The sequence below is a fragment of the Lepidochelys olivacea genome (assembly GCF_965140295.1).
Source record: "Lepidochelys olivacea isolate rLepOli2 genome assembly, chromosome: 5".
NCBI lineage: Eukaryota > Metazoa > Chordata > Testudines > Cheloniidae > Lepidochelys > Lepidochelys olivacea.
The window spans coordinates 122,986,838-123,002,368 of NC_140415.1; the positions used below are offsets into that span (position 1 = coordinate 122,986,838).

The following is a 15,531-nucleotide window of genomic DNA, read 5'->3' on the forward strand; positions in this document are numbered from 1 at the left end:
TGTCCTATCCTCAGAGGTTAAGAAATTTTTTTTTCTCCCTCCTCCTTGTAACAATGTTTTATGTACTTGAAAACTGTCATCATGTCCCCTCTCAGTCTTCTCTTCTCCAGATTAAACAAACCCAACTTTTTCAACCTTCCCTCATAGGTCATGTTTTCTAGACCTTTAATCATTTCTGTTGCTCTTCTCTGGACTTTCTCCAATTTGGCCACATCTTTCCTGATATGTGGTGCCCAGAACTGGACATAATACTCCAGTTGAGGCCTAATCAGTGTGGAGTAGAGTGGAAGAATTACTTCTCGTGTCTTGCTTACAACACTCCTGCTAATACATCCCAGAATGATGTTTCCTTTTTTTGCAACAGTGTTACACTGTTGACTCATATTTAGCTTATGGTCCACTATGACCCCCAGATCCCTTTCCGCAGTACTCCTTCCTAGGCAGTCGTTTCCCATTTTGTATGTGTGCAACTGATCGTTCCTTCCTCAGTGGAGTACTTGTCATTTGTCCTTATTGAATTTCATCCTGTTTACTTCAGACCATTTCTCCAGTTTGTCCACATCATTTTGAATTTTAATCCTATCCTCCAAAGCACTTGCAACCCTCCCATCTTGGTATCGTCCGCAAACAATATAACCGACCCCAAGCATTCAAAGTTCAAGTTGCAGGCACCTAAAAATCATGAGATTAAAAAAAAAATAAAAAAGTAAGGGTTCCAGTGACTCTTGTATGGTTGTCAATTGGGGCTTGGTCCTATGTTCATTAGAGTCAATAACAAAGATCCCATAGACACTAATGGTGCAGGATCAAGGCCAGGAGAACGGTCACAGCCAGGAAAACAAATCTGTGCAAAACAAAAACTGTCCAGATTACATTGCTTGCAGTAAAGGTTTCAGTCCAGAATAAAGACCTATACCCTAATTCTGCGAACACTTATTCACATGCTTAACTGTACTCACTGGATTAAAATTAAGTGTGTGTGTAAGTATTTGGAAGATCAGGCTCAGGCTTCAGCAAAATCAGGCATACTGCTTGACTTTTGGTGGAATCAGGCACACCGCAGACTATCACACAAGACTACTAAAATGATCTAAAAAACCATCTTCAGTGACTTGCTGACATATACTGTCACTTGCCACATTTACACAGAGGTGACATGATTAAAAGGGTCACACATGAAGGGCATAAATCACTGAAGATAATTATCAGAGAAGCTCAGCTCCAGAACCCATATTCTCCAGAGTTCAGGGGTGTTTGGGTTTGGGGTTTTGGCAGTCCTGTCTTCAGTAATTATTGTAAGAAGTCCATTCTGGAGAAATCTAGGAAAGGATATATAGCCCTTCACCCAATATGGAAATACTTAACCAGTAATGAAGTTCACTTCAACTAAGCAACTTCATGTAGCAGATCAAGTTTAATGATGGCCAAGTGTATCGGAAACAGAATGGGTAATCAGGAATCCTGAGTTCTATTCCTAGCAGTTCCTCAGCAGGTGAAAATTGGTACAGCTCCATTGACCTCAAAGGAGGTATACCTATTTATACCACCGTAGGATTGAATGCAAAGTATCCTGAGCTTTAGTCAAGGCTCTTTGTATATCCTCACTTTTTTAAAAAGAATGTCGGTCAAAACAACTTCCTAAGGGAAGGGATGGATTCTCCATCACTTGAAGTCCTTAAATCAAGATCGGATGTCCTTCTAAAAGAAAGATAAGTTCTGGTTGAGCTAGAGTGTATTAAGCGTGATACAAGAATCCCTCAGCAAAATTTCATGACCTCCATTATGCAAGAGATCAGACAAAATAGTCCCTTCTGGCTTTAAAAATATGAGAATCGATTAAATTGGACATGTTATAATAATTAACAGTGGTAATGTTTATGCATTTATTGTTTGTATAGCCCCAAACAGAATCAGGAGTGACACTGGGCACGGGAAGGTAACACGTTGAAATGTCAGATGTAAAAGGGCACTTACAGTAGTTCATGGCTACACAGTACCTGCTGAAGAGGAGTTCGTCGGATATGAAGGTGTGAACACCTGTACAAAGTAGAGCTTATCTATGAATGGCTGGCAAAGACAATGCAACTAAAGTACAACATTCTGTATGGACCGAGCCCAAACCCTGCCCTCTCAACCCAGCAATATAGTCATTAAATTAGAGTAAAAACCTTTCGGGGGTTTGCCTTTCTCTTTAACCACACAACCATCAGCCTAAACTTATTCCTTAGCTGGGCTTATTCTGAGAGTTTTTCTCAGTCCCTAGTTCCTCTCCCCAGAGAGACCTTTGACCCCTCCTATTTTCTGTGGGGAGTTAGCAAGATCTACCTGCCCCTAGGAGTCTACACTAGAAAAATGAGTACTCATATTCTGGCAATGGCATAGCTGCACCTGGTGCTAAGCCTCTACCGTGTCTTGGAAAACAGAGCTGCTGTCATGACGTCGTGATAAAAATACCTGATCTCTGTCTATCTGCTAGCACGTACGTTGTTTCTACAATGGGTGTAATTGCATTGTTGCTGGCCATTGCTGGAATATGGGTGCCTATTTACCTAATATGCAAGATGTGAGTCTGTAGAAATGACTCTCTATCCTCATGCAGGGTTCTAGCACCTGAGAACACCAGAGACATACATTCCTATGCCAGCTCCAACTTCCTGCCTTTGTTACAAATACCAAATACTCTCCGTCCTTGAGTATATGGGATGACAGACGAGTAGATGCTTTCCCCTGCAGTAGAGATGATCTTCGAAAATGCCAAATCATACGTCTACATGTCCTTCCTGCTGCAACACAAAGATACAGGAGAAAAGAATAACGTCCTCCCAACCTTTCAGCACAGTGGAACACTCAGTGGCTTCAGTCACATCACAATGCTGCATTTGCCCTTAACTGTGCATTTCCTAACATGTGTTTATGTTAGTCTTTTTCTGACTTGGTTTTCTTCAGTGGGATGAGAATTTGAGATTTATTAATTTTACAAACTATATGGGGGTCCACAAAATTTGTAAGAGCTTACAAAGATCCTGTTTTCTTTTCCTGTATTCTAAATCCATGCTGTTTCCCAATGGTAATTCAATTTAAAAAACAGATATTTCTCTATTTAAAGGGAAGCCTATGTTATAAATTAAGGATAGAAAAACTTCCCCATCTGCACATGCCTCCCAAAGCCAGGCCGCTACAAGCAGTTCCACTTTTTAAGGCCTAGATAAATATTGAGTTACCTCTTATTCATTGGAATATTCTCACTGCCTAAAAGTCAGTAAATCACTTATGTTTACTCCCACACATCGTATTAGTGAGGCTTCTGCTTTGGCCGAGATGCACGGCTGCAGTTAGAACAGTTTCATAAATATCTATATATTTTCTCTCTCCCCCAGATGGGGATGGATATGGAGAAAATGCACACATATATACACACACAAGTTTTGAATGGAATTTAAGCCTTATCTAGGTTATCGAGCTCCAGAGGCATGGTAAACAATTGAAAGAAAACTTGTACATGATTTAACACTCTGAGCATAGAACTGGGGGTCAGGAAGCTCTCAACTATTATTCATTGACTCTCTCTGTTGCTTTGGGCAAAGGACAACCCTTCTCTCTCATCCTCAGTTTACCCATCTGTGAAATGGGGACAGTAATATTGACCTACCTCAGTCATATTATGAAGATTGATTAAATAATATGTGTGAATCACTTCAAAGATGAAAAATGCTATTGAGTACTAAGTATAATTATCGTGCCAGCACTTTCCCTCATCTTATATTTTAGATGATTGTATACCAGTGACTGTTGCAAGATTTCTGCTTTAAATCAGTGCAGAATAGCCACTGGGCCAATGGGGCCCGTGACAGGGGGCCCTGCAAAAATGGGCACTCCCACACCCTGACCCTCTCCACCCGCCCAGTGCTGCTGCCAGCAAGTGGGGTCAGGGTGTCAGGACTGCCAGGTGGGTGGAGCAAGGCAAGTCCCCATGCCCCAACCCCTGGTAGGAGCACCAGGCGGATGGGATGGGGCAAGCCCCTGCGCCCTGACCCTGCTCCATGGCAGGAGAATCGGGGGCGGGGGGGGGAGGGGGGAGGAACTGCAGGTGGAAGGGGTTAGGAGGGACTCCCACTTGCTCCGGCCCAGGGCCCCACAAAACCATAATCCACCTCTGCTTTAAATACACTTTCAGCTTGTGAACAATATTCACATAGGAATGAAAATTACAAAAATTCATGAGGAATTTTGGCATGGTTATTGTGCTAAGAAGCCAGCCTTGGATTCCACTTTGATCTCTTGCCCTAAATACAGCAAAAATCTAGGGATGCTGTTCTGTATTTACCTATTGTGGATAGTTCTCTGAAAACATCCACTCAATGTGCAGTGGCAGTCAAAAAAGCTAATAATGCTAGTAACCATTAAGAAAGGGATGGATAAGAAGACAGAAAATATCATAATACCACTATATAAATCCATGGTACACCCTCACCTTGAATACCATGTGCAGTTCTGGTTGCCGCATTTCAGAAAAGATGTATTAGAAATGGAAAAGGTGGAGACCAGGGCAATAAAAATGATTGGGATATGGAACAGCTTCCATCTGAGGAGAGATTAAAAAGACTTGGATTGTTCAGCTTGGAAAAGAGACGACTAAGGGAGGGATATGAGAGAGGTCTATAAAATCATTTAATGGCATGGAGAAAATGAATAAGGAAGTGTTATTTACTCCTTCACATAACACAAGAACTAGGGGTCACCCAATGAAATCAAGAGGCAGCGGGTTTAAAACAAACAAAAGAAAGAACTACTTCATACAGTACACAGTCAACTTAGAACTTGTTGCCAGGGGATGTTGTGAAGGCCAAAACTATAACTGATTAAAAAAAGAACTAGATAAATTCATGGAGGATAGGTCCATCAATGGCTATTAGCCAAGATGGTTAGGGATGTGACCCCATGATCTGGCCTCTGACAGCCTCTGACTGTCAGTGCTGGGATTGACCGACAGGGGATGGATCACTGGATAAGTGCCCTGTTTTGTTCATTCCCTCTGAAGCACCTGGCAGTGGCCAGTGTCAGAAGACAGGATACTGGGTTAGATGGACCATTGGTCTGACCCAGTATGGCCATTCTTATGTATCAATGGATATCACTCTCACCTCACTGAGTGGGTAAGATTTATATACAGTGTGGTTATTGCTGCTAATGAATGGGAGTTACATCAGTAAATACTCATCCACCAATATGCCTTCAGTCTCTGGAGGTCAGGGGCTGATGTCCCACTGATTGATTAATTTCAAGGTAGACTGAGCAAAGCACTCAAGAATATTTCTGAGTCCTTAACCCTGCATCTCAAACCCAGTAGAGTTTTCCATTTCTGATTTCCATGCAATGGGACATTACTCCATTAAACATCTAGCAAGATAAAAAATCATATACAGTCAGTTACCTATGTATCTAAAATCTGTGTTTCAAAACGAACTCTGGTATTCCTCTTCTTGTCTTTGCAGTCTGCCAAACCGGTGATTCCTACTGTCGTTTAAAGGACCTGTTTGTCAGATGAATAAAGTAAAACAACACTGATTTTCCACAGCTCTTCTCCGCTCACAAGAGGTTATAAAGTATTCACATACTTACAAGAATATCTCTGCAGCATACGGAGAAACAGAAATTATTCATGATAATAAATCAACCATGACTACATACCCATTCCAACAAACTGAACAGACACATTAATTCAGGGTAACAACTCTTATACTACTTGAAACTTGTTTTTTAATTTTAAAAAAGTGACCTTCAAAGAATTTGTTTTAAAGATGTATTTGAGCCATTTTTTAATTCTTTATAGACCTGAAAGGTTTGTGTTTTGCTTTTAAAAGATTTGGTTTCCTCCTGTTTTTTTTTTTAAAACCTTCTAATGATCAGGAATATCAAATCGGATATTCCTTGGTTTTGATAGAAGCCTTTTTGGAGTCTCAGACATGGTTAGCATGAGATCTCACAGCTTAACCGAAAGGGTAGAAGTTTAAATATTAAACAAAGATTTCCTTTCTCCCATATCTTCTTTGGACATTGGAAGTAAACAGACGTTAACAAAAGCAAACACAAAACAAAGAGTTGTACAGTCTTCCTAAAAACCTCTCTTCTCTAAACTGATGAGCTTTTACTCTCTTGGGCGATCCCATTTTCATTAGCCCGCCACTTGTGGTAGAAATTTCTATAGCAGATTACGCCTGATTTTCTAACAAAAAAATCAAGCAAAAAGGTTTTGATCTGGGCATAATCCCAACTTTTTGTTTCCTTTGTAGGTCACCTTTAAATCCTATCAATCATTGTTTTAGAGGAACACAGCACATTTGTACTGGGATCTTAAGCTGGGTGACTGGGCAACAAAATGGAAATGGGCAAATGGGATGGATCACTTGATGATTACCTGTTCTGTTCATTCCCTCTGGGGTACCTGGCATTACTGACTGTCAGAAGACAGGATACTGGGCTAGATGGACCTTTGGTCTGACCCAGTATGGCTGTTCTTATGTTCTTACCCTATTCCTGGTGATCTTCTTTGCATTTATCAACATCTATGGGATGAAGCTTTGTCAGAAAGTGACAGTCAGTCAGGAATAAGAAAGAGAAAATGTTACAGGAGTTAAGTGTACTTACCAGCTGGAAGAGAGAAGAAATGCAGCAAGCAGCAACCAGATGCAAAATGGCTGCTTTAGGGCTGCTGCTGTGTTAGTGGGCCTAATTTAAAGGGCCAACTCCAGAACGGCATGCTGCAGAAAAGTTTATATGGGAGAACAACCCTAAATCGGGCAGAGAGTTTGTCTACATGGGGACCTGAGTGAGAAAATTAATCCAAATGAACTAAAATAGTGAGTTAGCCCTGGTCTACACTGGGAGTTTAGGTCGAATTTAGCAGTGTTACCTCGATTTAACCCTGCATCCGTCCACATGTCGAAGCCCTTTTTTTCGACTTAAAGGGCTCTTAAAATCGATTTCCTTACTCCATCCCCAACAAGGGGATTAGCGCTGAAATCGGCCTTGCCAGGTCGAATTTGGGGTAGTGTGGTTGCAATTAGATGGTATTGGCCTCCGGGAGCTATCCCAGAGTGCTCCATTGTGACCGCTCTGGATAGCACTCTCAAGTCAGATGCACTGGCCAGGTAGACAGGAAAAGGCCCGCGAACTTTTGAATTTCATTTCCTGTTTGGTCAGCGTGGCAAGCTGCAGGTGAGTGCAGAGCTCATCAGCAGAGGTGACCATGATGGAGTCCCAGAATCGCAAAAGAGCTCCAGCATGGACTGAACGGGAGGTACAGGATCTGATCGCTGTATTGGGAGAGAAATCCGTGCTATCAGAACTCCGTTCCAGTTTTCGAAATGCCAAAATTTTTGTCAAAATCTCCCAGGACATGAAGGACAGAGGCCAAAACTGGGACCTGAAGCAGTGCCGCATGAAACTTAAGGAGCTAAGGCAAGCCTACCAGAAAACCAGAGAAGCGAACGGCCGCTCCGGGTCAGAGTCCTAAACATGCCGCTTCTATGATGAGCTGCATGCCATTTTAGGGGGTTCAGCCACCACTACCCCAACCGTGTGCTTTGACTCCTTCAATGGAGTGGAAGGCAACATGGAAGCAAGCTTGGGGAACGAGGAAGGATGATGATGATGATGAGGTTGTAGATAGCTCACAGCAAGCAAGCAAGCGGAGAAACCGGTTTTCCCGACAGCCAGGAACTGTTTCTCACCCTGGACCTGGAGCCAGTACCCCCCAGACTCACCCAAGGCTGCCTCCCAGACCCGCCAGGCAGAGAAGGGACCTCTGGTGAGTGTACCTTTTTAAATAGTATACATGGTTTAAAAGCAACTGTGTTTAATGATTAATGTTCCCTGGCATTCACGGCCAGTACAGTTACTGGAAGAGACTGTTAACATGTCTGGGGATGGAGCGGAAATCCTCCAGGGACATCTCCATAAAGCTCTCCTGAATGTACTCCCAAAGCCTTTGCAAAAGGTTTTGGTGGGAGAGGGGCAGCCTTATTTCGTCCACCATGGTAGGACATTTTACCACGCCAGACCAGTAGCACGTACTCAGGAATCATTGCAGAACAAAGCATTGCAGTGTATGTTTGCTGGCATTCAAACATCCGTTCTTTATCTCTGTGTTATCCTCAGGAGAGTGATATCATTCATGGTCACCTGGTTGAAATAGGGTGCTTTTCTTAAGGGGACATTCAGAGGTGCCCGCTCCTGCTGGGCTATTTGCCTGTGGCTGAACAGAAACGTTCCCCGCTGTTAGCCATGGGGAGGAGGGAGGGGTTAGCTACACAGTGGGGGGAGGCAAAATGCGACCTTGTAACGAAAGCACATGTGCTATGTATGTAATGTTAACAGCAAGGTTTAGAGTGAAAGAGTGTACCCATTGTTCTATAAAATGTGTCTTTTTAAATACCTCTGTCCCTTTTTTATCTCCACCAGCAGCATGTGTTTCAAGGATCACAGGATCTTCTCCTTCCCGGAGGCTAGCGAAGATCAGAAGGCGAAAAAAATGCACTTGTGATGAAATGTTCTCGGACCTCATGCTGTCCTCCCACACTGACAGAGCACAGATGAATGCGTGGAGGCAGACAATGTCAGAGTGCAGGAAAGCACAAAATGACCGGGAGGAGAGGTGGCGGGCTGAGGAGAGTAAGTGGTGGGCTGAAGAGAGGGCTGAAGCTGACAGGTGGCGGCAGCATGATGAGAGGAGGCAGGATTCAAGGCTGAGGCTGCTGCAGAATCAAACTATTACACTCCAGCGTATAGCTGAGTTGCAGGAAAGACAGCTGGAGCACAGACCGCCGCTACAGCCCCTGTGTAACCAACCACCCTCCTCCCCAAGTTCCATAGCCTCCTCACCCAGACGCCCAAGAACGCGGTGTGGGGGCCTCCAGCCACTGCACCCCAGAAGATTGCCCAAGCAACAGAAGGCTGGCATTCACTAAGTTTTAAAGGTTTAAACTTTTAAAGTGCTGTGTGGCCTTGTCCTTCCCTCCTCCACCACCCCACCTGGTGCTTCCCTCCTCCACCACCCTTCCCGGTGCTACCTTGGCAGTTATCCCACTATTTGTGTGACGACTTAATAAAGAATGCATGAATGTGAAACAACAATGACTTTATTGCCTCTGCAAGCGGTGATCGAAGGGGGGAGGGGAAGGTGTTTAGTTTACAGGGAAGTAGAGTGAACCAAGGGCGGGGTAGGGATTCATCAAGGAGAAACAAACAGAAGTTTCACACCGTAGCCTGGTCAGTCATGAAACTGGTTTTCAAAGCTTCTCTGATGCGTACCGCGCCCTCCTGTGCTCTTTTAACCACCCCGGTTTCTGGATGTGCATAACCAGTGGTCAGGCGATTTGCCTCAACCTCCCATCCGCCATAAACATCTCCCCCTTACTCTCACAGATATTGTGGAGCGCACAGCAAGCAGTAATAACAGTGGGAATATTGGTTTCGCTGAGGTCTAAGCGAGTCAGTAAACTGCGCCAGCGCGCCTTTAAACGTCCAAATGCACATTCTACCACCATTCTGCACTTGCTCAGCCTGTAGTTGATCAGCTCCTGACTATTGTCCAGGCTGCCTGTGTACGGCTTCATGAGCCATGGCATTAAGGGGTAGGCTGGGTCCCCAAGGATACATATAGGCATTTCAACATCCCCAACAGTTATTTTCTGGTCTGGGAAGAAAGTCCCTTCCTGCAGCTTTTGAAACAGACCAGAGTTCCTGAAGATGCGAGCGTCATGTACCTTTCCCGGCCATCCCACGTTGATGTTGGTGAAACGTCCCTTGTGATCCACCAGTGCTTGCAGCAGTATTGAAAAGTACCCCTTGCGGTTTATATACTCACCGGCTTGGTGCTCCAGTGCCAAGATAGAGATATGGGTTCAGTCTATGGCCCCACCACAGTTAGGGAATCCCATTGCAGCAAAGCCATCCACTATGACCTGCACATTTCCCAGGGTCACTACCCTTGATATCAGCAGATCTTTGATCGTGTTGGCTACTTGCTTCACAGCAGCCCCCACAGTAGATTTGCCCACTCCAAATTGATTCCCGACTGACCGGTAGCTGTCTGGCGTTGCAAGCTTCCACATGGCTATTGCCACTCGCTTCTCAACTGTGAAGGCTGCTCTCATCTTGGTATTCTTGCACCTCAGGGTAGGGGAAAGCAAGTCACAAAGTTCCATGAAAGTGCCCTTACGCATGCGAAAATTTCACAGCCACTGGGAATCGTCCCAGACTGCAACACTATGTGGTCCCACCAGTCTGTGCTTGTTTCCTGAGCCCAGAATCGGCGTTCCACCACATGAACCTGCCCCATTAGCACCATGATGCGGGCATTGCCAGGGCCCAAGCTTTGAGAGAAGTCTGTGTCCATGTCCTCATCACTTAGAGCATTTTGTGTGGGGACACACACAATCGACTATAAAAAACCAATTTCTAAAAAACCAACTTCTATAAATTTGACCTAATTTCGTAGTGTAGACATACCCGTAGTTAATTGATTAAGGCAACTTTAATTCTGAATAAGAGCATCCACAATGGGGATTAATGCAATTGAACTAATCCACTTTAAATTCACACCTTCAATTAATTGGATTAATTTTCTTGAGTACCCTTTGGAGGCATACACTGAAGCTATATCTACACTGTGCATCTTACAATGGCGCGACTTTGCTCTATAGCTGCGGTGTTGTAAGGGACGCAATGTAGCCGCTCTTCATCACCAGAGAGAGCTCTCCCGAGGACAAAATAAAACCACCCCCAACGAGGAGCAGTAGCTTCATCACTAGGAGAGCATCTCCCCCTGACGAAGCACTGCCCACATTGGCACTTTTCGTTGTTATACTTTTGTTGTTCAGGGGGAGTGTTTGTTTCACACCCCGAAGTGACAAAAGTTTTAACGACGAAAGTGCAATAGACATAGCCTAAGAGCTTGGGGGGGGGGGTCACAAAAATCACAAAGCCTTCCCTGGTGCTGCTGCCAACCCGCCGCTGGACATCTGAGCCGCAGTGGCTCCCCTCCTTCCCCAAGACCCCCACTGCCTCCTCCACTCCACCCCCACCTCCAAGGTCCCCGCTGCTCCCCGCATCCCTCCTCCTCAGGACGGGGGAGTGAGGAGCAACACGGAGAGCCAGCAGCCGGCGGAGTGAGGTGGCTTGGCTGGGCACTGCTTGGGCCGGTGGCTCGGTGGGGGGACCTGGCGCTCAGGGAGGCTGCCAGTGGGGGGCGAGGGGGAGGGAAGGGCGGTGGCTTGGCCTGGTGCTCGGGGAGGCTGCTGGCTCGGCCTGGGGCTGGGCCGGCCCGACTCTGGCAGCGCTGGGGCCGATCCAGTGCTTGGTGGGGACGGCGGCTTGGCCCAGCCCGGCTTGCAGGGGGGTGGGGGAAGAAGGGCAGTGTCTCTGTCTGGTGCTGGGGGGGGCAGTGGGCCAGGGAGGCTGGCTAGAGTGGGCGGGCCGGGGTTCCTCCGGTCAGGGGGGCCTCCTCAGGGCTTTTCCTTTTACGGGGGTGGAGGTTTGGGGCTCCAGTGTGCGGGGGGGCAGGGCCTTGTATGGAAGGGGTGGGGACAGTAGGCTAACCTCCCCAAAGCGGGGGTTCACCCACCGCTCGTGATCACATGCATTAATGTTCAAGACAAGCCACACCATGCGACATAGATTCATGCCACTTAAGAATTCTAGCAGTGTTCTTAAAGTGAAACTACTCCAAACAGTGATCTCCACTGCTACATGATGCATTTCTCTAATGGAGTCTGGCCACTGAACTCATGGCTTCTTCAATATCTCCAAAGCATATGAGCAAAATCAGTCACCCCTCTAAGGCAATGAAAGGGATGGGATGTGCATGGGGGTACAAAATCTACACAGACAAACTGCATTGATGTAACTATATTGGTTATTAAATTGAATTACTTAAGCTACAGCAACGCTAGCTAGCCATTCGTACATGATTTGGAAGTATCTATGCTAGCAATCCAGCCCATTTAACTAAATCAGTTAGAAATGGAATTCTTTCATTTGGTGCAGTTTCTGTGTAGAACAGATCTCTCCCTAGGAATCAGACCATGGAGCGTCTTCAGTCTAGGACTTAAACACTAGTCTAGAACTTGAAAGATCTGGGTTCAGTTACCTGCTTTGGCACAGGCTTCCTGTGTGACCTTGGGAAAGTCACTGTGTCTCTCTGTGCCTCGGCTCCCCCTGTGTACAACGGGGACAATAGCAGTTCCCTGCATCCCAGCAGCATTGTGAGAATAAATACCTTAAAGATGGCGAGGCACTCAGGTGTTCAGTGAGGAGGGCTATACCAGTACCTTCGACAGAAATTCACTCACAGGAGATGCTGAAACACAGCTTTAGAGGGGCCCCACCAACTTACAACCAGGAACACGTAAGAGTAATCGCTTTCCTTTATAGTAGAGGAGAATTATTTCCCTCTCTTTTTCATTGTCTGACAGCACTTTTCCCTACCTCCCCGCTTCATGGTCCATTTCCCCTGTTGTATGTGTGGGCCTTTTAAACAAAAACATGGGATAGAAAAACATTTGAAAAACAGGAGCACATGGCTGCAAAACCTCCAAAAAACGAGAACAAAGTGTAATCGCCTTTTGAGAATGTATTCATTCATTTATTTGTTTAGATTTAAATAAGAATATGCCTTAGCTAAGGTGCTATGTAATCCAACAATACAACAAAAATCTAAGCAGCACTACAATGATCATTCCAACGTGAACTGAGCCAACCAGTCACCTACAAAAACCTCTTTTCTGTCCTTTCATCGTTCTTGCAATCAGACCCTCAGCCCTTTCCAAAGCTCCTCTCAGACAGGTGTGTCTTTTGCAGTGTGCCTGGGAGGGCCACCAATTCAATGCATACCAGATCAAGGAGGGGGGCAAGTTCTGGAGTCCTGGGGTCCTCACAGAGTACCCTGCCACATCTAACTATTTTATAGGGGATCCAGCTCAATTTCCTGCATTCACCGCAGATCTTGTCAATGTGGCCAGGGGAGAGAGGCAATCCCTCATGTAGGTTGGTCGAAAGGCCTTTAATCTGAATGGTTTAAAGTTCCAGTCCCCAAAATATTTACACATAGGCTTAACCTTAAATAATTCCATTGACTTCAATAGGACAATGCATTTTCTTGAAGTTGACCACATGGTTAAGCATGTGCAAGAGTGAGGCCTAGATTTCAACACGGCAGAGTCCCTTTAAAGGTTGTTGGCAGCATAGATACTCTTTAAAGAATCCTCTTCCACCTTTCCATTGTATTGCACCAATACGTAATAATTACTAAAATTTGGAAATGTCCACTCCAACTCACTCTCAGGATGTAAAAAATGTCAGGGGGGTGCCACATGTGAAGAGCATCTTGTAAAATAGAGGCCTAATCTTCCCCTTTAACAGATTAGGGCCTAATCTCCTTAACAGAAGCTAAGCATCTAAGCACATGTGCATCTGAAAATGAAATACCTACTCTTAACAACCACACGGTTCTTCCATCAGCTCTGTTTTCTTTTATCTTATTTTACATTTTTGCCTTGCTTGTCAGCTAACGGATACCTCCAGCAGCTCCTAAGGCCCCGATCCTGCTACTGGAACCACATAGGCAGCATTGAAGTCTCTCAGGGCTTGATGTCTTTTGTGGAACCAGTTGCAGAACTGGGTCTTACAATCCTCTTCAAAGTAGATATGGATAAGAAATTTCTGCTTTCATTGTGAACATCAACAACAGTGCAATTATTTGAAAGACTTTTCAAATAGTCTATTTATACTCAGAATCACAGGCTCAAGGTCAGAGGGGACCATCAGGATCATGTAGTCTGACCTATTCCACATTGCAGGCCACAGAACCTCACCCACCCACTCCTGTAATAGACCCCTATGCTCTGACTGAGTTACTGAAGTCCTCAAATTATGATGTAACGACTTCAAGTTAGAGATAATCCACCATTTACACTCGTTTAAAACCGCAAGTGACCTTTGCCCCATGCTGCAGAGGAAGGCGAAAAATCCTCAGTGTCTCTGCCAATCTGACCAGGGAAAATTCCTTCCTGACCCCAAATATGGTGATCAAATATGGACCCTAAGCATGTGGGCAAGACCCACCAGTCATAACCTGGGAAGGAATTCTGTGTAGTAACTCAGAGCCCTCCCCATATAGTGTCCCATCGCTGGCCGTTGGATATATTTGCTGCTGCAGTTGCAGATCGGCTCCATGCCGTTGTTGGCAGTTTCATTGTACCATCCCCTCCATAAACTTATTGAGCTCAGTCTTGAAGCCAGTTAGGTTTTTTGCCCCCGCTGTGCCCACTTGGAAGGCTATTCCAGAACTTCACTCTTGATGGTTAGAAACCTTTATCTAATTTCAAGCCCAAACTTGTTGATGCTCTGTTTATATCCCTTTGTTCTTGTGCCCACATTTGTGCTTTACTTAAATAACTCCTCTCCCTCCCTGGTATTTATCTCTATGATGTATTTATAGAGAGCAATCACATCTCCCCTCAGCCTTCTTTTGGTTAGGCTAAACCAACCAAGCTCTGAGTCTTCTCTCATACGGTAGGTTTTCCATTCCTCTGATTATCCAAGAAGCCCTTCTCTGCACCTGATCTACTTTGAATTCATCTTCCTTAAACATGAGATACCAGAATTGCACACAGTAGTGCAGATGAGGTCTCAGCAGTACCTTGTAGATGGTATTAACACTTCCCTGTCTCTACTGGAAATACCTCGTCTGATGCATCCTAGGACTGTATTAGACTTTTTCCTGGCCACATCACATTGGCAGCTCAGAGTCATACTGTGATCAACCGGTACACCCAGGTCTCTCTCCTTTTCTGTCACTTCCAACTGATAAGTCCCCATTGTATAACTACTGCTCCTGAACAAAAAAAATCTGAATGGAAGTTCCTTTATTTAAAAATGGCCTTTTCAGAAGCAATTCTTGCTGCAAAATATTATCAAACGCTGCCAAAGATTTTCATTAAAAAAATTAAAGGCACAATTTTTAATGTATTGAAAGAAAATCATTAACAATATCAAAATTGTGTTTACTGGAAAGCCAGTATTTGCTAAATGAATATTTTTGCTAATGTTTTCAGTAAGTTTTCTATAAAATATTTGGCAAATTTCCTTGGAGTTTATTTCAAATATTTTTTAAAAGTGAAAAACTGATCCATTTTGAATGCTTCAAAACAAAAACTTTGAATTTTTGACATTTTTCTTAACTAGAATTCTTCATTTTTCCATCAGCTCTCTCTACACTTCCATGCACCCATACATTCACCCTACAGACCTCTACTCTAGGACATTGGGTCAAATCTAGTCCAGATTTGTAGTTACCAGAAGTCATTCATAACGGATGGCTATTGCTGGCATTTGTGCTGGTTGAAGCCCAATTACAAGGAGACAGATGTCCATATCACCAAAAAATAAATAAAATAAAATAAAATAAAAAAATCATAGTATTAACTAGTTTCAGAGTAACAGCCGTGTTAGTCTGTCTTTGCAAAAAGAAAA

At 44.5% G+C, this 15,531-nt stretch overlaps 1 long non-coding RNA gene across 1 annotated transcript in view; it reads right to left on the bottom strand.

Annotated features, from left to right (window-relative positions):
• LOC311520779 overlaps positions 1-15,531 on the bottom strand; it is a 51,699-nt gene that overhangs the window by 19,373 nt on the left and 16,795 nt on the right. The window contains exons 3-5 of the long non-coding RNA XR_014711697.1: positions 5,432-5,530; positions 4,472-4,582; positions 2,550-2,780 (exon numbers count right to left, since the gene is read on the bottom strand). This is a non-coding gene — a long non-coding RNA (uncharacterized lncRNA). The remainder of the gene's footprint in view (positions 1-2,549; positions 2,781-4,471; positions 4,583-5,431; positions 5,531-15,531) is intronic.